Source organism: Ixodes scapularis, unplaced genomic scaffold, assembly GCF_016920785.2.
Source record: "Ixodes scapularis isolate PalLabHiFi unplaced genomic scaffold, ASM1692078v2 PGA_scaffold8__174_contigs__length_109621045, whole genome shotgun sequence".
NCBI classification, from domain to species: domain Eukaryota; kingdom Metazoa; phylum Arthropoda; class Arachnida; order Ixodida; family Ixodidae; genus Ixodes; species Ixodes scapularis.
In genome coordinates this window covers 50,128,074-50,153,687 of record NW_024609883.1, presented here as the reverse complement: position 1 = coordinate 50,153,687, position 25,614 = coordinate 50,128,074, and the positions used below count along the sequence as shown (strand labels likewise).

The 25,614-nt window shown below is 45.8% G+C and overlaps 2 long non-coding RNA genes across 3 annotated transcripts; both read left to right on the top strand.

Moving 5' to 3' along the window:
- Nucleotides 1-5,821: 5,821 nt before the first annotated feature.
- LOC121047252 lies at nucleotides 5,822-7,443 on the top strand. The gene is made up of 3 exons (XR_005798492.1): nucleotides 5,822-5,856; nucleotides 6,417-6,515; nucleotides 7,358-7,443. It is a non-coding gene; the product is annotated as an uncharacterized LOC121047252 (long non-coding RNA).
- An 11,466-nt stretch (nucleotides 7,444-18,909) lies between these two features.
- LOC120843035 lies at nucleotides 18,910-23,237 on the top strand. Of its 2 annotated transcripts, XR_005716080.3 has the most exons (4): nucleotides 18,910-18,923; nucleotides 19,005-19,076; nucleotides 21,780-21,907; nucleotides 23,182-23,237. It is a non-coding gene; the product is annotated as an uncharacterized LOC120843035 (long non-coding RNA). The 2 variants fall into 2 exon arrangements; XR_005716079.3 differs by lacking the exon at nucleotides 18,910-18,923 and having other exon boundaries at nucleotides 18,943-19,076.
- Nucleotides 23,238-25,614: the final 2,377 nt, after the last annotated feature.

Sequence of the window (25,614 nt, the reverse complement as noted above, 5' to 3'; positions counted from 1 at the left end):
TTCACAGTCACCTCTTTCTAACCAAACGTAAAACTTTTGAAATCCTGGGGTCTGATCTATTCAAGCGTTCGTCTAAAGATCTTCGAAATAAACTAAGTACGCTTCGTCTCTTCCGTGTTGTTATTAACAAACAATGTACTATCAAATTGTGCGCCTGTGCCCGATTTCTTTTCGGTTTAAGGGTCCCGTTTTACAATAAGCCGCGGAACGCCAGAGAACGAGAGTGGATATCTGTAAAGGCGACAGGTGCCAAGGGACACGCTGCAGGCCCACGAGATCGACTCAAGGATGAATCCGGTGCACGTTGTCCATTGACACACGCGCGCTGTGTGCGGTTGGGGACTATCTGGAGCCTGGCCAGCGGTTATGATTGAGGCGTCGGGCGCGTCTCACTTCGCGGCGACGACCCCACGACTCCCCACGAATCTTACGCGTTTTGAACCCGGACTCTGTTGACATATTCCTGGGAAGCATTTGGCCACCTGCTTAGATTAAACCACGCCGGAGTTTGTTAGTCTTGATTTGGGAGAGGTGGGAGACGGACTTCGCGCTCCGGCAACAATTACACCAATTTCCTGCACTTCCTTTGAGACCTAACTTAAATAACAAGCGCTGCTTTATTCTATTGCATTTAATTTTTTTTTTCAAAAACTTTTAAGTAGTTTGGTGGTTTTCCAGCGAGGTAACAGGTGCACGCAGAATTTCTGGCCGCCCGGAAGCTCATCAACGAGTGATGCTCAGTGACCATACATTCATCGTCCAGCAACATCGAAATAGCACTTATTTTAATTCATTAAAAAAATTATTTATCCGACTGAAAATTGCTACTCGAAAGAGACGCAAGCACAAGAAAAGAATCATGTGTGGCCTTCTAAAGCCCTTGTTGATGCGACAAGATTAAGTTACTTGGACTTGAATCTCGCTTGGAATTAGCGGTTTAATTATTATAGTGCAGTTACACTTAAGAATATAAGATGTCCGGGTATGAATTACGTCCAGCAAGCACGTAATTGTACAAAAATGTTCAGTTAAGGCCTCAAATGCCAAAATACAGAAATTCGGCAGAGACAATTAAAAGCATTCCTGCACGCAGCGCATTCCTACAAGCATTCCTACATCACGCTCCCCCATAGCACAGGAGCGGCGAACCCTGCCGACTTCACGACGGCTTCCGTGACAAAGCATTGCGTTGATGTGCTTTTCTTTGTGTTTTATTTCTGAAGCGCCTCAATCGCGTCCGCTTTGACCTTGAGCGCACCCGCCGGCTTCCGTGACGAGGCATCTGTGTTGCTGTGTTTCTCTTCGTGTTTTATAGGGAATAGGAATTTAGGTTCCGTTTTTCTGCTGCAGACGGTTACAGACAACGCTGGCTTCGCTCCATGAGAGTTAATGCTTTCAAAGAAAATGTTAAAACATTTTTTTTTGGTTGAATGGGTACACAAGTATGATTAGGGTCGTGGATACAATTAGCATGTGCTATATGTGAAAAACATACGAGGTGCAATAACATTTCAACTTTTATACTTTCACACAGTTGATGTTACTACCCTTTTTTAGGGAAATTCAAGTTGAACCTCGCAGGCGGCAAGAAGTCTCCTAACGATCACAATGCCTCCCTTTGTTCAACAAACTGATACTTGAGTAGGGCTGCTATACTCCAGACAAAGTGAGAGTCAGCACTGACTATCTTTCGGAGAGTCGCTCGTACACTCCCATGACTCTTTTGCGATAGGAGTCGGGGGACTCTTCATAAAAGCAAGGTCCTCACAACTCTTGTCACAGAGTCACGGGGATTACCAGGAAGGAGTCGTGTGACTCTTTTTTTCCGTTGGATAAGACGAGTCGTTAAAGAGTCGCAGTTGACTACGTCACCTGGAGTCGCCCATACACTACCATGACTTCAGTGTGATGAGAGTCGCAGAACTCTTTTTTTTTTAAATAAGAGTCAAGTGACTCTACAAACTGGAGTCATGGAGGAGTCAAATCTGCGGCGCGCCAATACCCCCCAATGAGAGTCATAGCGACTCTTTTTTTTGTTTTAAGAGTGTGGTACATTACGCTCGTAGCTAGAACAATGCTGGTGACGTCATCTGGATATTACACTTTTACTCTGAGGCTAGAGTGCTTCAGTCAGCGGAGGATTCTCTCGTCAACGCTTGGTATGGTCGCAATGGAGCATTTTTGAGAATCGCAGGTCCAGAAGGTTCCGGTAAGGGCGGCCTAAACCAATTCGCAAAACGGGCGGAAGCGGACCCTGGAGAAATCCGGGAAGAGAGGAGTTATGTCAACGGTCACGTAAACGTGACGTCTAGCGTGTCCAAAGTTGAATATATTGAACTTTTCCGACCCCGGACAGCGCAGGAGAGCCCCTCTGCCAATCAGGGGAAGGCGGTCCAACCGCTTCCCCCACCTTTGCTAGCTGATGTCGTGAGGTGATGCGATTGCCGGTCAAAATGTCCATCAAGACGAAATGACCACCGAGTCAAAATGTCCAATATTGAACATTTTGACTTTATGTACATTTCATCTCGATGGACATTTTGACCTGTATTGACATTTTGACCCGTTAAACAGTTTACATCGTTGAGTCATATTTTAACACTGGTGCTGATACCGACTTGCATACGTATATACACACGCATTTTTTGCAGAATTCGTCGTAACCTGACCACTTGCACAACAATGACTGACTTTTAATTACCATTATGGCCCGCTTAACCTCCGCCACAACGTGCCCTGTGGTTGAAACAAGATGCCGAATGCCCAGAGAAAATTGCTAGAACATTTCAGAGATGCGATCAATTAAAACAAAAATGTCAATGACAAATTAGGGCGTGTTCTCTTCACCTCAGTTTAGCAATTTAAATCAATCATGAACACCCAGTCTCGCGAAGCATTATTCCCACACTAATGAATACGCAATATACCACTTTAAGTTTAAAAAAATTACCTTTTTTTGTAAGCTTCTGCGCATGCGTACATCCCCTCTCCTGGCCTTGCTTCCCGCTGTCGCCATTTTTGCAGGGCGAAATTCCGATGAACCAGCATATTCAGCACCTACACTCTAAGAAAGGAGGGGAGTTCGAGGGAGTTAGACGGCGTGACAACACCCACAGCGTGCGCTAGCACCCCTTCGGAAGGAATATCCTCTCTCAAATAGAAGGAGCGAGCAAGGGGAAAGAGAATGGGGTGCTACAAGAGTCCCCTGGGGATTCGAAAGGATTATGGGAAGGGAATGCCTGCCCTCGGGCCAGGCTTCCTTTGCGAAGGGGGAACGTGGATGTCTAGCCTTGAGAAACTTAAATCCGATCCTGGAGTTTATGCTTTTACTTTATTTCTTGTTTTCTTTTTTGCTTCACAGATTCTTTGAAATTGCTGACGTTCCCTTTTTCTTCGTTTTTCTTTTTTACGTTTTCCTATTTACTTCCAAGTTCAAAAAGTTACCCGACTGTTTCATAGAGGGCGCTGGCGGGCAGGTCAACGTTCCCTACGGGAGCCAGAGTTGCGCGTTCATGCATGGTATGTGGATACAGCTCCTCACGTGACTGAATTCGGCGAATAGCAGCGCCGCGTGCTCAAAAGCCGGGAAACGTACGCCGGGGCGCGTGCAACGTCTACTTTGCTGCACGACACTTGATACGGCTCCTCACGTGATCGGACCTCGGCGAATAGCGGCGAGGGCGGCACGCGGCACGTGGAATCAAATGCGCAAGTCTGACTCCCGTATGGCGCTTATACAGGAACTCTAGATCGACTGACCGACACACCATGCCGTGGCTTACATTTTGCGAGAGCGAGTTTTTACAAGCTTACGGTTGAGCATGTAGCCTTCAAAGGAGGTTTAGATCGGTCTTGTTTACGCTTCTGATAGAAATGTCTTAGTCGCTGGTCTGATTCAGTAAGATAGAGGACACAAACCAATGTGAGACAATCTGGGTAGCTAAAACGACAATAAAAATATCTCGCCATTAATTTGTTTAGCGGTGGGATACACTGAAAGGCGCATTCCGGTGACAACCAATTTAGTCAGCTGCACGCGCTGGCGACCGAAAAACTTTTAACTTAGGAAATATATAGCAAAAAAATAAAATCGTGGAGAAAGCGTGAAGACAGCATTTATTTTAGATTTGAAGTTTCGCGGGCACGACGTTCTTGCGAACTCTCGAAGCTTACCCGATATTAATTTATGCCGCGTTTTATATATCGTACAAATAAATTGTGAAATAAAAAGCCCGCGACCATACTAATTCAAGGCACAACTTTTCACTAAGTTTTTGTTACACAGCACCCTACCTCGCCCAACCGAAGTTATTAGTGCTGAGGAGTCAGGACATCGTGGGAATTTTTCACTTGGTACGATGACCCTCTCTGTTCGCGTTAGGATATTTTAGGGTAAAAACTTCTGGGAGCCATTTTTTTTTATTTTGTCAGTTTGAGAAGTTTCTTGACTGCTTCATGTACGGCGCTGGCGCACTGCCTGGTGGGCCGAGACGCCATTCCCTAAATGGACCTTTTCCATATACCGACGGCCTCAGGCGGTGGCTGCGCGAACTAAAAAATCGAGGAAGTGACCTGTGCTACCAATCAATAATGGGAGCTACGCTACCAGTTTCTTCGCTCTCTGAGGTGCGGCCACGCGAGCGGTACAAAGTACGCACCTAGGGACTTTCATACCTCGTGATCAGCTTCGTAGGGAAAACCAGGGGGAACCGGGGAACCCGCGAAAAACAAGCGAGCAAAGATGGCGACGGCGGCGGTCGGGTGTCGGGTGTGGAAGAGGTAGTCAGAAGCATAACGGTTCCAAAGATGCCGCAGGATTGCGCATTCGGGAACTGCAAGAACGTCGCGAAACGCGGCAGCGGATGCCGTTTTTTTTTGCTTCCCATCCGAACGGCTCCAACGCAAGAGGAGGAAGCTCTGGATCGCTGCCGTCACTGCTGTGAATCGAACAAACGAAGACGGTACTCCATGGCTGCCGCACTCGAACTCTCGAGTCTGCAGTGCGCAGTTCATAACAGGTAAGTTGGAACGTTTATTCGAGAGGGAGCATCTCTCATGGGCAGGGCGTGTAAGGGCTCGATAAGTGCAGCGGCTGTTGCGCTGACAGCAGGCTGGACGCTCGGCGTCGTGCCCTTCTCGTCGCGGCGCTTAAAGTGCCTATAAAGTGCCTTAAAAGTGCCTACGGGTCTACTGGGTGCAGCTGCCTCACCGATGGGTGCGTGCAGATCGTCGTGCACTCTACGGTACGGGACCTCAGCAATGCACGCGCCAGACCCATGTGTTCGCGACGAGTACGGCGCACGACCCGTCAGCTCGCGCCGACCACCGCATCAAACTGATTCAGTGAACCGCCATGAGCATTGTTTGAGCGCGACATATAATTCGTGGTTAAAAGAAATGGATCGTGACTATGCCGTCGCAAAATCTTGCTTGCAGTCACGCCATATTAACGAACGGGGTGTTTCGGTAACGTGGTCAATGCAGTGATGTTTTTTTCTACGTTGACAATATAAATTGGGATGTGCTGCATCAACTTGCAAATGGCAACAGCATACCAAATGCAAACGTGGCCACCATCCAGGTAAGCCATCTCGCTGCGCCACCCATCCGGACTATGTGCCGAGCATCCTGGGGTGCTATGTTGCGCTTTTTGCACTCCCAGGAGACTAGGGAGAGGGAAGTGACGTCAACGACACAGCAAACGCAGATTGGGTGTTGATTTCGTTTTCTTCTGTCAACATCCAATCTGCGTTTGCTGTGTCGTCGACGTCACTTCCCTCTTCCAAGTCTCCTGGGAGTCCAAAAAGCGCAACATAGCACCCCTGAATATCCCCGTCGCTGGTGCCCGAGATCATGGTACGTGAAATGTTTTTCTTGATATTGACAGGTTGCAAAACTCCTCTCTGTTTGCAATTCGGCTCTCTGTTTGCAATTCGGTCCTCCTCTCTGTTTGCAAAACTGCCTCAGGCGTAGCCTTTACGTATTCCTTGCTGGTTCTGCAACCAGCAAGGAATACGGATATGACGTCAGGTGTCAGCCATGTACACTTGGCAACAACATTTTTTGGAATATTAGAAGGCACAGGGGGACATTAGAAGGCACAGGGGCACAGGGGGAATTTTTCTGGAGCCTCCTCTCCCTTCAGCCATCTATGACCTCTTGTCATGCCCCCCCTCCCCCTGTCCCACCCCCTCCCAAACAAAATCCTGGCTATGTGCCTGCCTACTATTGTGGTATCCCAATCTTATGATGTGATGTTTCCCACAGGTTTAACAGCAACCCGACCGTTGCAACTGCATGACAATGGAGCCCAATGTTTGGCTTAGATATATGACATTTGCAATTTGTTACATTACCTTTGGGATCCTACAAGAATGCAAGACCGTCCGCATTAGTCTCTCCCTTATCTCTCCCAGGTCCAAGTGGCGTGCCAGCCCTCCAGGACTGCGACCACTCGCACTCTTCTTCTCCAGAGACCGACTGGTCACGGGATGAAGAAATGCATGCGGCGGCAGGTCTGTTTGTTGTTACTGCACGTCCCTTACCCCATTTTGACAAGGGATCTCTGCTTCTCTCATGCCGCACAGCGTGTAGACCCTTTCCGGAATTCAGTGCCATCTGGTAACTGAAATGGCAGTTTAACTTTTACCATACTAATGGCGGAAATGAACCTGTGTTTTGCAGTATTTTATGGTGCACCGTCACTTTTGCAAGTCAACGGTAAACGAGAATGTGCGCTGCACGGTATAATTCTTTTTCAATCTCTTTCAATGTTGATGGCGAAAAAAATGAAACTAGTCGGAATGAAGCATTAACCGACAGACTCCTTGAGGAAGCTCTATACATCTTCAAAAGTGGAAACAGTGCAAAAAAATAACAAAGGAAGAGTAAAAGAATGGCACGGACACAGCGCTGTGTCTGTGCACTTCTTTTACTCGTCCTTTGTTAATGTTTTTGTGCTGCCTCCACTTTTTAAGATGATGAAACAACTCGCCCAACTTACCACCTTCTATACATCAAGGGGCTTTGAAGCCGAGTGTTTGCTACTAAGATATTTACTGAGCCCGAGTTAGAAATGAACACTTACGCAGATCTTGCATCCAAATCCTACTTTACGTCGCGCTAACGTCTAGAATGTATTGGCCTCGAATCATCTGCTTAGGAGCATCTTCAACTTCTTCCTTCATCAGTAAAAAGAAGGCTGCCATTATAGTATAGCACATATGCCATTTTTCAGATGATGATAATGATCAAAGTGGCCAGACCGAATTCTGAAAAGGGTCTATTGAGAGTGTGCTACAACTTTTACCCCTGTGGTGTTTGAGAGCACCATTGGTTCGTCTGTGATCTCTTCCAGGACCCAGTGGCATGCCAGCAGTCCAGGATTGTGACCCCTCGCACTTCCCATCTCGCGAGACCAACTGGTCACGGGAAGAAGAAAGGCATGCAGCGGCAGGTCTGTTAGTTGCTACTGCACATTCCTTGCCTCATTTCGACAAGTGATCTCTGCTCCTCTTTTGCCGCACAAGGCATTGAGAGTGTGCTACAGCTTTTACATTTGGGGTGTCTGAGAGCATCATTGGTACGTTCGTTATCTCTCCCAGGTCCAGGTGGTGTGCCAGTCCTCCAGGACTGCAACCACTCGCACTCCCCTTCTCCAGAGACCGACTGGTCACGGGATGAAGAAAAGCATGCGGCGGCAGGTCTGTTTGTTGCTACTCTTACCCCATTTTGACAAGTGATCTCTGCTTGTCTTGTGCCGCACGAGGCATTGAGAGTGTGCTACAGCTTTTACCTTGGGGGTGTTTGAGAGCCCCATTGGTTCGTCTGTTATCTCTTTCAGGACCCAGTGGCATTCGAGCTTTCCAGGACTGCGACCACTCGCGCTCCCCTTCTCCAGAGACTGACTGGTCACAGGATGAAGAAATGCATGCAATGGCAGGTCTGTTTGCTGCTACTGCACGTCCCTTGCACGTCCCTTACCCCATTTTGATAGTGATCTCTGCTTCTCTTGTGCTGCACAAGGCATTGAGACTGTGCTGCACGAGGCATTGAGACTGTGCTGCAGCTTTTACATCTGGGGCGTCTGAGAGCACCATTGGTGCGTTCGTTATCTCTCCCAGGTCCAAGTGGTGTGCCAGTCCTCCAGGACTGCGACTACTCGCACTCCCTTTCTCCAGAGACCGACTGGTCACAGGATGCAGAAAGGCATGCGGCGGCAGGTCTGTTTGTTGCCAGTGCTGGGCAGGGATACCCCAAAAAGTATTCGGGAATACAAATACTGAGATAAATGTTTTTTAAGACCAAAACACAGATACTGAGATACATTTGTCTTTATGCAACTGGATATCCCTGAGATACTTCAGCAATAACGCCGGAAAGGCATTCCAGAATACAGATACTCATAGAAATACATTTGTTCCCGAACGGTGCTACGTGGAGAGGGTGCAGTTCGTGGCGAACGCGAAAGGTAATTTATGCTTATGCTCTTTTTTTTGTGCCATTTTATGCACTGCCCACTACCTCGAACTCCTTGACTATCATTAATTCCGTTAAAAGAAAATGTCACCCCTGTTGAGCCACATAGTTACAGAACGGTAAAGACTGTGTACCATGCTTGACAAAAGGCATCCGCCTGAAATGAGCCCTGTTTTGCCGTGAGGGCACATCTCAAACTGTCACATTATAAGCTTCTGAGGCACCCATAGTGTTGGGAGATTGGACAACAGGGCCATACTTTTTCTCCACTCAACTCCTGTACAGCGTTCGCTCTGCTAAATTGGAAAGAGTGGAGGACTTTGTGAGAGGAGGTGATTTTGCTATTCTTGCAAATAACCTTCTTTAAACCACAATATTTTTTTTTTATTGTTGGTGACTGAGATGCATCATGTTATAGGGCAGGCACATATTATAAATTCCGAAGCAAGTTGCACCAAACAGATGTTCTTATCTTTTAAATTAAAAAGGGCAACAAATGTAACGAGATGCCTAAGTCACGCAAAGTATCGCGGCACAAGCGATAAATTGTAAATTGATTTTACTACTGAGATACAAATATATTTTACAAATATATCTCGATACAGAGATACTGATACTCGAAAGTATCTCTAAGATACTATCGCGCTACATTTGTATCGCGATACTGCCTAGCCCTGTTTGTTGCTACTGCACGTCCCTTACCCCATTTTGACAGTGATATCTGCTTCTCTTGTGCCGCATGAGGCATTGAGACTGTGCTGCAGCTTTTACATCTGGGGTGTCTGAGAGCACCATTGGTATGTCCGTTATCTCTCCCAGGTCCAAGTGGTGTGCCAGTCCTCCAGGACTGCGACCACTCGCGCTGCCCTTCTCCAGAGACCGTCTGGCCACAGGATGAAGAAAGGCATGCAGCAGCAGGTCTGTTTGTTACTATTGCATGTCCCTCACCCTATTTTGACAAGTGTGCTCGGCTTCTCATGTGCTCCATGAAGCATCCAGTGTGTGCTGCTACCATGGTGTAAGGTATACTCTTTAGGTGAAGACACATTGCAACTAAACGCATGGTGTGAGCAATCTAGCAACGTTCCGTCTACAGATTTGCGAGAGGCCGTGTCATCCTGCGGCCACCGGGCCCCACAGCTGACAGAGCGATCGGCTGGCCTGAGAGTGAAACTGTGATAAAAATAAACATGGGAGGCGATTTCTCAATGGGCTTAATGCCCACAAGTCAGCACTCGAAACCAGACAAGGGGCGATTTTTATCAGCACACGTTGATGAGTGCGCTGTCCACACCTGAAGAATATTTTTGCACTATGGCCACAACTTCTCATGTATTTTTTGTTTCTACAATTGCATTACAGTGCATAACTGCAGAACTGCTCATGAGGATGTCATAACTGAGGTAGTCAACAGCTTAAAGGAGTTGTGAAACGAATATTGAACTTTTTTTAATGTGCAGATTTCGAGTCTTTAGGCGTTACTCTGTGACCCCTGAATATTTTTTTCGTTCTCGGGAGCAGTTTCTGAGTGCGAAACATAAAAACATTCCGTGCGTAGCCTCTGCAGTTCCTGCTCTCTCAACTCGAAGGGTATGTCACGAACACCCAGCCCTTAAAGGGGCAGTGCAATGATTTTAATGTTGAAATAATTGTCGGCTTGCATTTTAGAGCGCAGCTCTTAGGCGCCCGTTTCCGGCTTGAGCGGCGTCGGCGTAACCAAGGTCACGTGACTCCGTCACCCCAAGGTCATGTGACCCTTCAAGGTCACATGACCCCCGAGGTCACGTGACTCCCCCCGCCGAGGTCACGTGACCCCCCGATGACGTCATCGTCCCTGATGACGTCACCGGCATCCGCATCGTCATCATCACTGATGATGTCATCGTCACTGATGACGTCACCGGCATCCACATTGTCATCGTCATCACTGATGATGTCATCAGTGACGTCACCGGCATCCGCATCGTCATCGTCATCATCAAAAGGTGATACGAATAATAGCAGATGTTTCTTACATTCATCATACCGAATCATTGTTTCAATTATATAGGATCCTTAACATACAGCAAATTTATAACTACCGTTTAACAATAGCTTACAGAAATGCTACTTACGGCCGTTCGAGTACAATTCTTCAACTATCTGAATTAAAAGAAACAGAGAATCATTACCCGTCTAGACATCACCAACCTTGGAAAATTCCGAAATGCAGGACAAATTATGGAAAACAAACAATACGTTATGGTTTACCTTTTTTGTTGAATGAATATTGTGATCAAAATATAGATGTAGTGAAAATGTCAAACAGCAGTATACTTAATTTGTATTTTAATACTTAAGAATGTATTCCTTATGTGCGCACTATATTTGGATTGTTTATTTCTGAACGCATTTTATTTGTTTTTGTGTTCCGTCATAGCTGCTGAGTGGGGGGTCCGGAGCTCGTCAAGCTGCATTTCTGCAGCTTTTTCTCCGGCCTCCCATTCACCACATGTATCTGTGGAGAGAATAAAGTTTGTATTGTTGTATTGTATTGTATCACTAATGACGTCATCGGTATCCGCATTGTCATCGTCACTGATGACGTCATCAGTGACGTCACTGATGACATCATCGGCATGGTCATCATCACGTGACCCCCCAAGGTCACGTGACGCCCCAAGGTCACGTGACCCCCCCTCAGTCCCCTTCCCTCCTCCCCCTCTAGAAGCTGCGCTCTAATTCGGCGTTACAGGGAGTTGTAAACGGCTTTCACTTTTTTTATATTGTTCATGCAAGCCCAATTGACCAAAAACGCGTCACCTTTCCCCATAAAACTGCTATTCTGCTGCGTAATCGCAAAGCAAAAAACAAATTATTTGCCGATCTGCAGTTGCCTGTCGGGGTTATGGGAACTAAAATTACACCGTCTCTGGGGGTACGCGGAAGTCAACAAAACCTGTCCCCCTCCGCTGCTACGCTCGCCGCGACCTTCAACGAGGCTAATCCTTTAAAACTCGACAATCGCCAGGAAGCGACTGGTTTCTGAAGAGAGAACCCAAGGGGAAACTATGTGAACCCCCAGAGTGCGTCACTCGAAAGTCAACGTGGAGAGTGGAGAGGCACTTCCACTTTCGATTTGTTTCATTTTTTTTTTTTTAAATTAGAACCAGCGCTCGCAAGAAAATACGGTTTTCTGCTTTTCGTTCTATAGGTGACGCGGATTAATTTCTTCAGTTAATTGGCCAAAGTCTGAAAATTGTTGCACATAGGAAGTTTCGTGGTTGAAAGCAAAAAGACACAAAAGAGTCGTAGAGCAGGTGTTCTACCGTCATATTTTTTTTCTGCCCATTGCCTTTAGTTTTAAAGCATTATTCAATCATTGTAAGCTGTTTGAAAGATATATATAAATATATATATATTGTAATACTTGAGAAGGGTTGATTTAATGAGGTGATAGTTGACTGAACGATGGCGGTCTCCGACGAACTGACTTCTTCCACTTCCTTCACCACAGTTACTCCTCCGTGCAGAAAGCACCGGAATCCGGCGTTAGGGTGCAGGACGGTGGTAACGCTTGAGGCGTGCAACATGAACGATGTCAGTTTGTTTTGAGCGATGGTCCGAGTGTGGGGAAACCGGCGCGACCTCGTAGTTGGTCGCGGAGATTCGGCGAAGTATTTGGTATGGCCCCTTGAACTTTTTGAGCAGCATGTCGCACTTGCCTGGCACTCGAGACGGTGTCCATAAGAGTACCTCTTCACCCACTGTGTACTCAACCGGAGTATGAGTGTCGGAATAGCGGAGAACTTGCTCTTGTTGACACCTTAATGTGTAAATGCGCGAAAGTTGGCGAGCTTCCTCCGCACGACATAAGATATCTTCAGCGTAACTATCAAGGGATGTGTCATCAAGGTAGGGCAAGAGGGTGTCCATCGTTGACAGGGGTTCACGTGCGTGTAAGAGATAATATGGAGAATAATTGGTGGTAGCCTGGCGACCAGTGTTGTATGCGTATGTGACGTAGGGCAGAATGGTGTCCCAATTGTCGTGGTCCTCTGCGATGTACATCGAGATCATGTCAGTCAATGTATGATTTAGGCGTTCGACGAGGCCGTTGGTTTGAGGGTGGTAAGCGCTTGTTATATGATGGACAGTGCTCGTGAGGCCACAAAGCTCATTGAGGACTTTTGCGACGAAGGGAGTGCCGCAGTCGGTAATTATGGCTTGCGGGGCTCCGTGCCGTAGCAGGATGGAGTGCAGGAAGAAGTCAGCGGCTTCAGATGCTGTAGCGGCTGACACTGCTTCAGTTTCAGCGTATCGGGTAAAGTAATCGATGGCCACTATTATCCATCGGTGGTTCTGTGCCGAGCAGGGAAAAGGGCCTAAGAAATCGATACCAAGGCGTTCAAAGGGATGATTTGGTGGGGGAATGGGTCTCAGGACTCCAGCAGGCTTGGTCGATGTTTTTTTCTTCGTTTGGCACTGGTGACATTCCCTGACATATTTGTTAATTGAGCGGTGCATACCATTCCAGAAGTATTTTGTGCGTGTCCTGAAGTACGTCTTGGCGAATCCTAGATGACCAGAGGTTGGGTCATCGTGATTTGCTTTTATGATTTCTTTTTGGAGACGGCGGGGGACGACGAGTAGCCAGGGTCGTCCTTGTGGCTCATAATTTCTTCTGTAGAGGACGCCGTTGTGAAGTTGGAAGAGCCGGGCGCGACGCTTGATGCGTGGGGTTGATGACCTGAGCGAGGACAGCCCCGATGCCATGGCCGCTGGCGTCTGTTCGTATTTCAGTACCCGCACCTTCAATGAAATGACCGAGGATAGGAGCGGATGTTGGAGTTTTCTTGAGTGTGGCAAAAGAATCCTGCTGGGCCAGAGTCCAGTTGAAGGGAACCCCAGTACGGAGCAGCTGGTTAAGTGGTTCGACAATATCTGAGAAAGCCCGTATAAACTTGCGAAAATATGTGCATAGACCCAGAAATATTTGCACATCTTTTACTTTTTTTGGGACTGGAAATTCGGATACTGCCTGTATTTTTTGAGGATCCGGGCGTACTCTCTCAGAATTAACGAGATGGCCCAAAACACGAATTTCGCGGGCGCCAAAAGTGCACTTCTTGGAGTTTAGTTGTAATCCAGCAGCACGGAAGCAGTCAAGGACGTGACGGAGCCTCTGTAAGTGGTCGGTGAACGTGGTTGAAAAGACGACAACATCATCAAGATAACACAAGCATATGTTCCACGTGAGCCCTCTCAGCAAGGAGTCCATCGTGCGCTCGAAGGTCGCAGGCGCATTACAAAGGCCGAAAGGCATTACGGTGAATTGATAAAGGCCTTGGTATGTGATGAAAGCAGTCTTGGGTTTATCGGTATCGGCAAGCGGAATTTGCCAATAGCCACTGCGCAGGTCCATTGATGAAAAATAAGAGGAGCCTTGTAGAGTATCGAGCGTGTCATCAATTCTGGGTAGCGGATAGACATCTTTTCGGGTGACTTTGTTGAGTTTGCGATAATCGACACAAAAGCGCCAGGAGCCGTCTTTCTTTTTCACTAGCACAACCGGAGAGGACCACGGGCTGGATGATGGCTCAATAACGTTTTTCTTAAGCATGTCATCGATCTGTTGTTGAATGATTCGACGTTCAGCGGCGGCGACCCTGTATGGTCTGCTTCGAACGGGTGGTGAGTCACCAGTGTCAATGTGATGCTGTACAATTGGTGTACGTGGCAGTGTATCAGTGCCGAAGTCAAACGTGTCACAGTACCTCGTAAGGAGTTGAGCTAAACTTGTCTGCTCTTGTGTCGCCAGGTTCGAGTCTATCATGCTTGCGATTTGTTGGGAGAAATCGGTGGAGATCGTGGGAGCAGGACTTAATATTGTGTTAGACAGCGCCGTGAAATTGTCCTCTGTATGGGCGTTGAAGATAGCAATACGGCTATGGCGAGGAAGGATTTGGGGCTGGGACGAGACGTTAGTGATCCATACGTGAAGTTTGCCTTTTGTTACTGATGCAAGAGAATAGGGAATTAGAACACCTTTTTGGACAAAAGTAGTGGCAAGTGGCTCGATAAGACCGAATGATGTTTCGAGAGTTTTGCTTGGGATAAGGACAGCTGCAACGGCTGTCTTCGGTGGTAGGACCAAATCCTCTTCAAGTTGGAGGGCAGCGAGAGTCGAATCGAGGGTAGGTTGGGCATAGTCAGAATCCGTCAGGTGAAGTTCACGGCTAGCACAATTAATAAATGCGTCAGCGGACGACAAAAAGTCCCATCCTAGGATGACGTCGGCGATGCAGCTGGTGAGCACTGTAAATATTACGGTGTGATTACTTTGACCAATGCGTATAGGAAGGGTACAATAACCAAGCGGTTGAACAAGGTCACCGTTTCTGATACGCAGCAAGTGTCCGGCGGTTGGAGGTGTGAGCACCCGATGCAAGTGAGAGCGAACACGCTCTGATAAACACGACCTAGAAGCTCCCGTGTCGACTAACGCGTTAAATTTGTGTCCTCCGATTTCCACTGTAATAGTCAACGGTGTTACGGCAGGGGGATTTGCGGCGTATCTTGTAAGTGCAGCCTGACCTCCGGTGTTGACGCAGGCTGCTCTCTTCAGTTTGACGGCGGCGAAGTCGATGGTGCGGCGTCGTTGAGGGGCGATATAGAGCGGCGACGAACTGGATACGGGGACGAGGATCGGCCACGGCGGGTGGAGAGACGGTCGTTGTCTTCGTAGGTCGGTGAACGGCGTGTTGGGAGGCGAGGGAGCGTAGGGCCGTCGGTGGCTCGGCTTTCCGGAAATACGGCGCTGTCGTCAGGACCGTCAGTGCGGAGAGTACGACCGAATGTAGAACGGTGGTAGCTAGAGTCATGCAGCCGCCGACGGCAGTAGCGCAGGATGTGGCCAGGTGTATGGCAATAGTAGCATATAGGTTGCTGGTCCTCGGTCCTCCAGATGTCTGTTCTGCGACGCGGTTGATTTCGTTGAGCTGGCGGGTGCGTAGTGGGGAACGTCTGGTAGGCGCACAACGAGGTGACTGCGGGTGCCCCTGGTGAGTAAGCAGGTGACGTGGTCGTTAAGGGGTGCAATGCAGCACGCATCTCGTTCTGGATTGTAGTTCGAAGACTTTGGAGTTCTCCGTGGGACTGCAGACCATCGTGAGCTGTCCGTAGCTGCGCCTTAAATTCTTGCAGCTCCTCGCGAATAATGGTGCGTATCAAGGTAGTAAGACTGTTGTCCATTGGGATGCTGTGGGACACTTCGGGAAGGCGGTCAAAAGGGCGTTTTAAAATTCGTGCGCCGTCGAGTTCTTCATATTTCCTGCATTCTGCAACAAGGATGGTGACGTTTGCAGCGGACTTCGGGGCGACGATCGAAAAAAGTTCGTATGAGAGTCCTTTCAGCAAATGACGGACCTTGTCGTCCTCGTTCATCTGAAGTCTACTCGCCGGCAGAGGCGTAGAACATCCTCGATGTAAGCGGTAGCGGACTCGTCTTTCATTTGGTAGCGTCGGAGCAATTGGTCCCTGGCCTGCTGTTTCCGATGTTCTGCTTTGCCGAACGCTTCGGCAAACGGTGCCTTGAACCCATCTCAGGAGTTTATGGTGTCCTCGTGGTTGTCGAACCAACGGAGCGCCCTGGCCTTCAGAAAAAACACGACATTGGCCAGTTTGAAGGAATCGTCCCAGTTGTTGTGGTGACTCACCCGTTCATAGTTCTTAAGCCAGTCATCGACGTCCTCATCTGAAGTTCCTGAGAATGTTGGAGGATCCCGCTGGCGGTGTTTCACAGTGATGGCAGGGGTGGTCCGCTGCGTGATGGGTTGGTCGGTGTCGTTCCCATTTTCTTCGGGCATGGTTAGTCGCGCAGTTCGGCCACTGCGGAGCTCCAGGATGTTAGCGAGAGGTGAGGAAGTTGTTCGCACCTCCACCAACCTGTAATACTTGAGAAGGGTTGATTTAATGAGGTGATAGTTGACTGAACGATGGCGGTCTCCGACGAACTGACTTCTTCTTCCACTTCCTTCGCCACAATATATATATATATATATACATACACACAGCTTTCAGCTGCACCAAATTTATAAATAACGAAAATGTGAGATAGGGTAATTTCAAGCCTGGTGTAGTGTTAATGGCCATGGCTGCCTTATAAAACTAGGTGAAATTAGGTAATCTTTTCGTTAATTAACTTAAGCCAGGGATGGACAGTATTTCAAATACAAGTATTTTAAATATGTATTTCAAATACTTCGTGTATTTTGCATTTGCACTTAATTACAAATTGGGTAATGTATTTGACGTGTGTATTTAAATACTAAAATGTGGGTATTTCAAATACAATTGTAATTAAATACAATTTTGTGAGCAAAAATACATTAAATGCACTGTCCAGAGCAGAAAGAAAACTACGTTCTGCACCGAATGCAGTGTCTCTCAATCGAGCACAAGCATTTAGTGACCTTGTGATTACGGCGCTAGTCCAGGGCAGGAATAGTGACGAAATCGACGTTCACAGGCAGACTGGCTAAATAAGTGCCTGTGACAACTTGTGATGCTTTCCAGCCTGATTTCCATCCATATTTTTGCCTGGAACATTCTAAATGCGCGGGTCGTCCAGATTTTCGTAACTGGTGCGAGTTGCAACAATAAAAACAATCTCTAGCTAGTGCTGCGCGTCTTGGTCGTATTGGTTCTTTGTTGGTCTGTACCAAAATGTAATCGACGAAAAAAGCTGCTTGAAGCTCTGTACTTTTTCTATTACGTCCAAGCTGATTACATTTTTTTGTGATTATATTTCTATTACGTTACTAGAGCCTCGCACACTAACTCCCGAGTGTGCGATGCAAAATTAAAATGTGATATCCAGAAACCCGTTGCAGGTGTTCTGAAGTCGCTGACGCAAATTTTGAGGAAAGTATTTGGAAAAGTATTTGTAGGAGACCAAATACATTTGGTTGTGTTTGTATCTTGTAATGAAATGCTTTTTTGGAAATGTAATTAGATGTGTAATTAAATACATTTTTGATGAAGTATTTTGTATTTGTATTTCGATACATATTTGCATGTATTTTGCCCGTCCCTGGGGTAAACCTTCTCTTATCTCCCTTGACCTCTCCTGCGAAACACTCACACAAAGGGTCACATTCTAGCATAACTACCGCCATTCGGCGTTGGAGTTGTGGTATATAAGGCGTGTACGAAATAAACTTTGCAGCTGAGTTTGAGACGTTGCCTCCCCTTTTTCTACCTTCTGCTGTGTTCTCTTTTCTGCCCCAGTCTCAGGTTTACAATCATGTTCAACTTACACCAGCTCGCCTGCACTCTGACTGTTTTTTCGATAACCAGGGCTATGCTGTTTTTTTATCTACTTCACTTGCAAGTGTGATCTATGTTTGCAACTATTGTACCTTGGTTGTGCTTAATTCGAAAACTGTATTTTTAGTGACTTATGACTGGTCTTTAAGGTAATAACGGCTTTATTTGTTGATTTCAGGAAATGTACTCTCTTGTCCATTTTTTGGCGGAAAATGATGTCGCAGTTGTCCCTACCTGTTGGGTGTGCAATGGCTGCACTGCATGGCCACCCTACAAATCAAATCGGTTGATGATGGCAATTAGAGAGCGTGAAGAGCCCTCGACTGACGGCCACATTCTCCTGTCAGGTGATGGCATCATGTTGTAAGTATAGCAGGGTGTCTAGCAACCGGGAAAACCGGGAATTGTCAGGGAAATTTTAATTACCGGGAAAAATCAGGGATATTGTCAAAAATCAAGCCCAGTCAGGGAAAATGAGCCGGAAATGCCATTGAGTGCCCTGAGCAAAGAGTTGAGAACCTTGGGGCAGAGAAATAGGCTATAAATTCTGCTTAGAGCGGAGCGCGGACTCTGCTCACCCAATGTAGAGTGTGCTAGAGCACTGCACGAGCCAGCATTTCTAGACCCGGCCCGGGAGAGGCACGGCCCGGGTTTGGCCCGAGCCTAATAGAATATTTAATTTCCGGGCCCGGCCAGACTTGGCCTTGAAGAGACACGGCTCGGGCCTGGCCCGGACCCGACAGAATTTTAGACAGAAGCTTGAGCCCAGCACGAGCCCGACAAAATTTCTGTTTTCTTTAATATAAACCTGAGCTGGCCCAATCCTGACAGATTATATACATGAGCCCGAAAAAGTTGGCAGGCTTTAACCTAAAAGCTGTCTAACCATAAAGCGAGCATATTTGATTTAATGAACGAAAGTTTAGGGTGCAAACAAGCTTGTGGTGGTTAAACATTTGACTGGTGTGTTCGGCTTTCTTGTTTCAGTGACATATGAAGATGCAAAGTACAAAGAAAAAAATTCGGAAGCGACGTCCGACCTAACATTGAATAATGAAGAGCGGGAGAAGAGAAAAAGGAAGAGACTGCAGCATAGTCTTTCTTCATTTGAGGATGAGGACCTCTATGACCAAGATGTATGCACCTAAATTTCTGCAACACCTTTGTATTCGGGATTCATTTGCCCTCCTTTTTCATCAAGCTTGCCTCTTCTGCAGGAACGACGTAACACTCAGCCAGCCCCTCAACTTCCAGAACGTGCACCAGAGCCCAAGCAAAAACGCACACGTGTATGTTTGCTTTTTGTTGCTGCAATTTCTTAACGCTTTCCAGCATTTAGATTTTTTATTTTATGTGATTAGCCTCAGCTTGGTTAGCCGCAATTGTGATAATGAATGGTATCCATATTGTTTATTGAGCACCTGCTGTTTTGGTGTTTCTTTTAGAGCGCAGCTCTTAGGCGCCCGTTTCCGGCTTGAGTGGTGTCGCCGTCGCCGTAACCGCGGCGACGTTTCGGCAAGGTGACGTTCCGGCACCGTGCCAAATTGTCCTCGCGGGGTCACGTGACCTCACGGTTACGGCGACGCCGCTCGGAGGGAGGTGTGGCAGGCAGGAGGGAAGAGGGGTATACCCTTTCCTCGGGACCCTTCCCTCCTCCTCTAGAGCTGCACTCTAATTTAGATTTACAGGGAGTTGTAAACGGCTTTCATTTTTTTTTATCTAGTCATTTTTAATTTACAAAGCTGCTAGTTGTGGTATGCTTCCTCGCACAAGGACAGTTATAGCCTAAGGGATGGTGAAGTGGATATTTTTAATTTGACAGTGCATATGTTTGCTTTGTATTGCTGCAACCTCATGTTTGCATAATTCTGCTGTACTAGTCATTTTTATTTAACAATTTAATTTATGTTGTTTATTTATCTATGCTTTCTGGTCAAAGGATACATTAGAACGCTTGCTGTTTGTGCACTCTAAAGCTAGCACTTTTTATAAACCTGTCCTCCGCTTTATATGTGGAATGGTTTGGGCAGCGTTAGGATTGACCACTTCTTAAAGAAAGGTGGTACATTTTGTTTTACACCACCGAGCACTCTTTGGTGTAAGGTACATTACCATATAGCTGAATGACACAATCAGCTATACACGTTTGCAAGCAGTCATGTTTCCAAAAGTAGTCTAGCCACCATGGGTAGGGAAACGTGCTCTCAGGGTACCAATCTGTCAATTAGCTTAGTGACGCTTTAGCAAGCCTTCATAATCGGATTATCTGGGGTGCACCCCAGCTGGAAGATGGCAGCGCGCAAGGGCCCGCCATTTTGCAGACTCTGTTTCATTTTTGTTAGTGAGAGAAAACAAAGGCTTCTTCAGTATCATCTAGGAAAACCACATGTCCAATATTATCTCCATTTAAATCTTTATGAAATGGATCAGCAAACTGCTAACCCTAGCTGACAATGTAGGCGCAAACGACAGCGCAGTTGCTACTACGGCTTCGGTGCACCAAACATCAATTTACTATGTCAGGTGCATTGTTACGTTTTCTTTGTTTTTTCCATTCACAGTCATTCCTTGACTTGAGCAATGTTTTCTCCGAAAGTTGGTTCAGCGGTGTCCACATGATTGGCACAGACCTGGATGTGCACGTTTCTCATGGTTCACCTCTGTTAAATAATAATGGCATTGTTTGCACAATGTTCACATACTCAATGGCTTATTTATGTACTATTTAGTAGACCTCACTGCATACTAATGTTCCTGAGATATTCCTTTGAGAAAACTTGGCTTTAGCGTAGGTTGCAGTGGTGCAGATGTCGTCCGACACGGAGCAGACAACACTCGGGCCCGTCTGTTTGCGTCGTCCTCGCAGGGGTAGCACATGATCATTTGTACCATGGGATTGGTCATGTCTCCGCCGTCTCTGCCATCGTTGCCTGTAGAAGCCGATGTTTCGGGTTTTATTTGGGCCATGTTTAAAGCAAAATTGCATAGGAAATATTCCACCAATGCATGAAATAAAATAGTTATTTTTATATTTCTTTTTAAATTTATTTTTTATTTTTATTTGAAATCTTACAATTCCAAAAGTTTTGGAATTAAGCAAAGTTGCCTTTTAACAACAAATGGCTATAGCTATACAGGGCAAACAAGTGAGGAGCTTTTTTTCTAAAAAGGCGAAATCCACATGGAGCAAAACAGATAAATTGGTATGTTTGCTTATCAGTATAGCTTTGAGCCATGTGCCGCAGCCACCTCTGCTGTGGTTTTTATAGCGTACTCTGACCGATTTCACTGTAGTAGCATTTGAGATCGATGGACCAACGAATATAGTTTGGATTCATACAAAAATTTGCTTGGTTTCAGTTTTCTGGATTTGGCTCTTTTAGATGAAAGGAAACTGTGTCCTGGTGAAGCATGTGACAGCAGCCCACATAAGCTCACTACAGTGGAGTTTTGTCCCATGCCTCGCTCCCGAACTATCTGGCTCATTGACAGGGTGTCTAGCACCTTGGAAAAGCTGGAATTGTCAGGAAATTTCGGATCATCTGGAAAAGTCAGGGAATTGTCAGGGAGATAATCAAAAAGTTAGCCAAATCAGGGAAAATGGCCAGGGCGAGTAATGCGGTGGTGTGCGACGAAGCCAGGAGAGTCGTGCATTGACGTGGCTGTGCTAAATAACATTGCCCGAAACTTTGTAAGTCTTTGACTTCTTGAGCAACGTAAAGACCGATTTCAATAAATTGTTTTAAATTGTGAGTGGTGTTCACTTATGAGGTGTTTAGTAGCAGTTCGTACCACATCTCCAAACTTCTGTAATAGACAGGGAAATTAAAACCTGGAAAAGCTGGGGAACTTAAAAGGAGGAATTTGCTAGACACCCTGGCTGATTTCATAGTTACCGATGTCTGCCAAGTTATGCTGAAGTAGGGCATGAAATTGTCGATATTTCACTGTGGTAGCTGACGTTGTGTTGTAATTATATACTTCTGAAACAGGAGCTGTGCGCACCTGCTTTAAACAGAAGGCAGAAAACAATGAGCCAGCCATCATCGTGCAGGAAGCCGACGCCAAATGGGCTGCTGCTGAATCGGTCAGGCATGCACCAGCTAGGACCAAGAAAATGGTAATATGATATTTCTAATTTTGCTTAAACTCCCGAAAAATACTTTTGGATCCTAAAACAAGCCCAGATTTCAAACGAAGGCATTAGTCTACTTTCCATAAAGACATTTTTAAGTATTAAGAAACTTATTTAGCCAATGAAAGAACACCATGTTATGACATTGTCTGCAATGAGCTTGACATTGTAGAAAATATGAGGCTCATTGACATTGCCCCTGGGTCCGGACAGTTCATCAAACACCGTTTCATTGAACATTGTTTCATCGAAGCTGTTTCATTGAACGCAGTTTTATCGAACGCTGTTTCATTGAACGCCATTTCATCGAAGTTGTTTCATTGAACATAGCCTATTTGAGCAGTAGAAATATTTTTCTTTTTAGTGCCGGGAGGATAGCAGTGTTTTAATATTTATTGTAACTTATAAACTTATATATATATATAAAAGGGAGGAACCTTTTTTTGTCACCTTCTATTCTTTTTTTTTTAGTAAATGATGACCTCTGTTAATGAGGCCAATAAGACACGGTAACACTAACGACACTTTTAAAAGCTGTGATCATCAGTTGCAGTGATGAATGCACGTCCATTCAAAAGCGTATATATATCTTCGTCCTTGAAGAGACCTATTCTGCTTCAAGACGAAGCCGTCCTTGAGGCAGTGATCTGTCTCCGTGGCCCATGATACGGGGAAAAGAAAAGACGTGTCTCCCCTCTTTGTTAATTTATTATAACCAACAGAACCGTGGACCTGCCGGATATTCGACATACAGTAATATACTGCATGTCGAAGATCCGACAGGTCCACGGTTCTGTCGGTTACAAAAAATTGACAAAGAGGGCAGGCACGTCTTTTTTAAGAACATCTATGTTCTTAAAAAGAAAGCTATTCTCTTAGGATAAAATGAAAACAAAGTGAAATCTACAAATACAAAATAAAAAAGGCGCTACAGAAAATAGCTGTTTCCCTCTTAAGAAAGTGCCTTTCACGCATGAATAAATAGAAGGTTGAAGTGGGAAAAAGTGAGCGGCCGAGAACAGCCGCCTACCTTGGCAGAAAAGAATAAGTCGCGTATCCACTGTGTTCTGTGGGTAGGTCACACTTTGCGGTAAAAGTCTAAACTGGATGAAAAGAATGGCTTGTGCAGGCAAAGAAACTGTGGTGAAACTGCTAGGACAGATGTAGGCATTTCTTTTTTATCTTGATGACACTCTCTGCCCTGAAATAGGCACCCATTTTCTGAATGCAACCAACTTTTTTGTGTTATTTTTTTGCAGGAGCAGTGTGCCTCTTCTCAGGAGTGACTGAGGGGCTGCCACAAGGGGAGAAGGCAAGCATGTTTCTGATTACAAGGATGGACAGTTGGGCTGGGCTAGTTGGTAAGAATTCATGTTGAAAAACGGTGCGAAAACCAGACAAAGGAAAAAGAACACACAGTGCCTTGTCCTGTGTGTTTTCTTATCCGTGCATTTTGCGCTGTTTTTCAGCATGTTTCTGCCTTGATATATCTGTTAGTTTTAAATGTTAGTAGTTGGTTACTTTGATCCCAGTTGGAAGCATGGAATTGGTTAACCGTGCTAAATGCATGGAATTGAAAAAACAAAAATTCATGCTACCTAAATCATTTGAAATGCTTTTTTTTCTAATGATTTCTTTCTCTTTTTTTACAGCCATCCCATGAGTAGAGTGCCTGTTGTTTGAATTTTTGTCAATTTGTAATATGCATATGTTACCTTTAATTTCTATTCATGCATACATTTTAGCCCCAGCTATTGGTTTCTTTTATTTAATTTTTGTACACATTAGTGCGGTATTTTTACAAGATTTAAAATTTATGTTCTTTTTCTAGTCATTTTCGGTTTATTGCCTCCGTTATTTATTTATATGTCCTAGCCCAAGATCGGGTGTAATTTGAGATATATTTAGAATTTTATTTTAAGCTACTTGCTTTATGTTGCTGGGAGTTTTAATATTCTACATTTTTATTTTTATGCAGATCAGCCTTGTAATTTAGTGTGTTCTTTACAATTTTGTAGATCTAATAGCTTGTAAAAAACAGAAGAATTCTCTGGTACTTGTAATGTTGGTTTCGTTTTTGAAATAAATTTATTCCAATAACTTCTTGTTTTCTTCCGGAGTCCTGCTTCTAGGATTTCAAAATGCTGATTCATTAATGGCCTGTAATGCACATCCATTTGCTCATATCAGGCACCAGCTCAAAAAATGACTTCATGACAACCATAAATGCAGTTTCCTGGCAGCGCTTGTCAATGTATTTTCGGGTAACATTGTTCAGTAATGTCCAAGTAACACATGCAGTAATATCTGGCCAGTACCAGCATATTGTTAAAATGTTTACTGAAAGTTAACAGAATAAAAGCACCGAGGAAAAACAGATGACCGCTCTTTCATTTAGTTACGACGCTCGTTTTTTGGAAGCAAAGACTCGCGCACAGGTCAAGATTAACTGCAAAAGGAAGGCTTGATCAAAGGAACTTTAGGGAGATAAGAGATGAGTCAGTAACACTCCGCCTGCGTGTGAATAAAAACGTGAAGAACATACACAAACGACCACTGCAGTGGTCGTTTGTGTATGTTCTTCACGTTTTTATTCCTTCACTTTTAAGTAAGCCGTAATGTCAGTGCAACATTTTGGTGTAACATTACTGGATGGTAGAATTCGTGGCCATTAACAACAATTAGCAACGACGTCCGAGTAACATCACTGATCTAGCATCCAGGTAACATACAGAGCTATGTTACAGCAACATTTTGATGTGACGTTACTGGAAGGTAGAACTGGTGGCCATTAGCAACGTTTGGCAACGTTATCTAACAACGTTCCAGTAACATTATTTGGGTAATGTCCAGGTAACTTCTGCAGTTACGTTACTGTAACATTGTGGTGTAACGTTACTGGACTGTAGAATCCGCGGTCGTTAGCAACGTTACCTGACAACATTCCAGTAACGTTGTAGCTACGTTTTGTGCTACTTGGGTTTCTTCGGGAGCGTGTGTGGCGGCAAGGGGAATCCTCGCAGCTGGCTGCCCAGGCCATCCCGACCGAACGTTTCCTGGAAGTTTGACGATTTTCCATTAGTGTGCCTTAAACTATACTCCGTTTCACCTTATGTTGTACCGCAGACAAGGCTAAAAGCGCGAGCTCATAGCGTTGGGAGCTACTCTTAACGCACGAGAGCTTGTGCCGCCGAAATGTGCCCTAAAGCAAGGAGCTCGCGCTTGTAGCCTTTCTTGCGGTACATCATAACTTCATAAGGTGAAACAGAGTATATCCGGGAGCATTGCGTTTATAGAAAAGGCGCTTACGCGTGGCTGCGTCACGGGCTGTATTTCCAGTTGGATTCCTAAGCCACTGATACATTGCAAAGGTTGCAAAGTAATGTCCGGTGAGCTGCAGTCGCACGTGGAGTGTAAACCCCGCGAGGGAGCACGACGGCTTCAGTTGAAAAGATGCCCGTGTTTGACGTGGACTGAGATGAAGTTCCGGTCGCATGTTCACACCGTACGTTTTGCTTGTACACTCACTACCACGGCTGTTTTGGAAATCATTAGATCCTAATCACATTTCCTGAAGAAATAATCGCTGTGGTGTTTTTGCAATACTTCCTGCGACAAAAAGAAAGATAAGGAGCGGCCAGCTTCTTGCGCCCATGACATGGTTGCTTCTGAACCTTAGGTGTACCCCATGC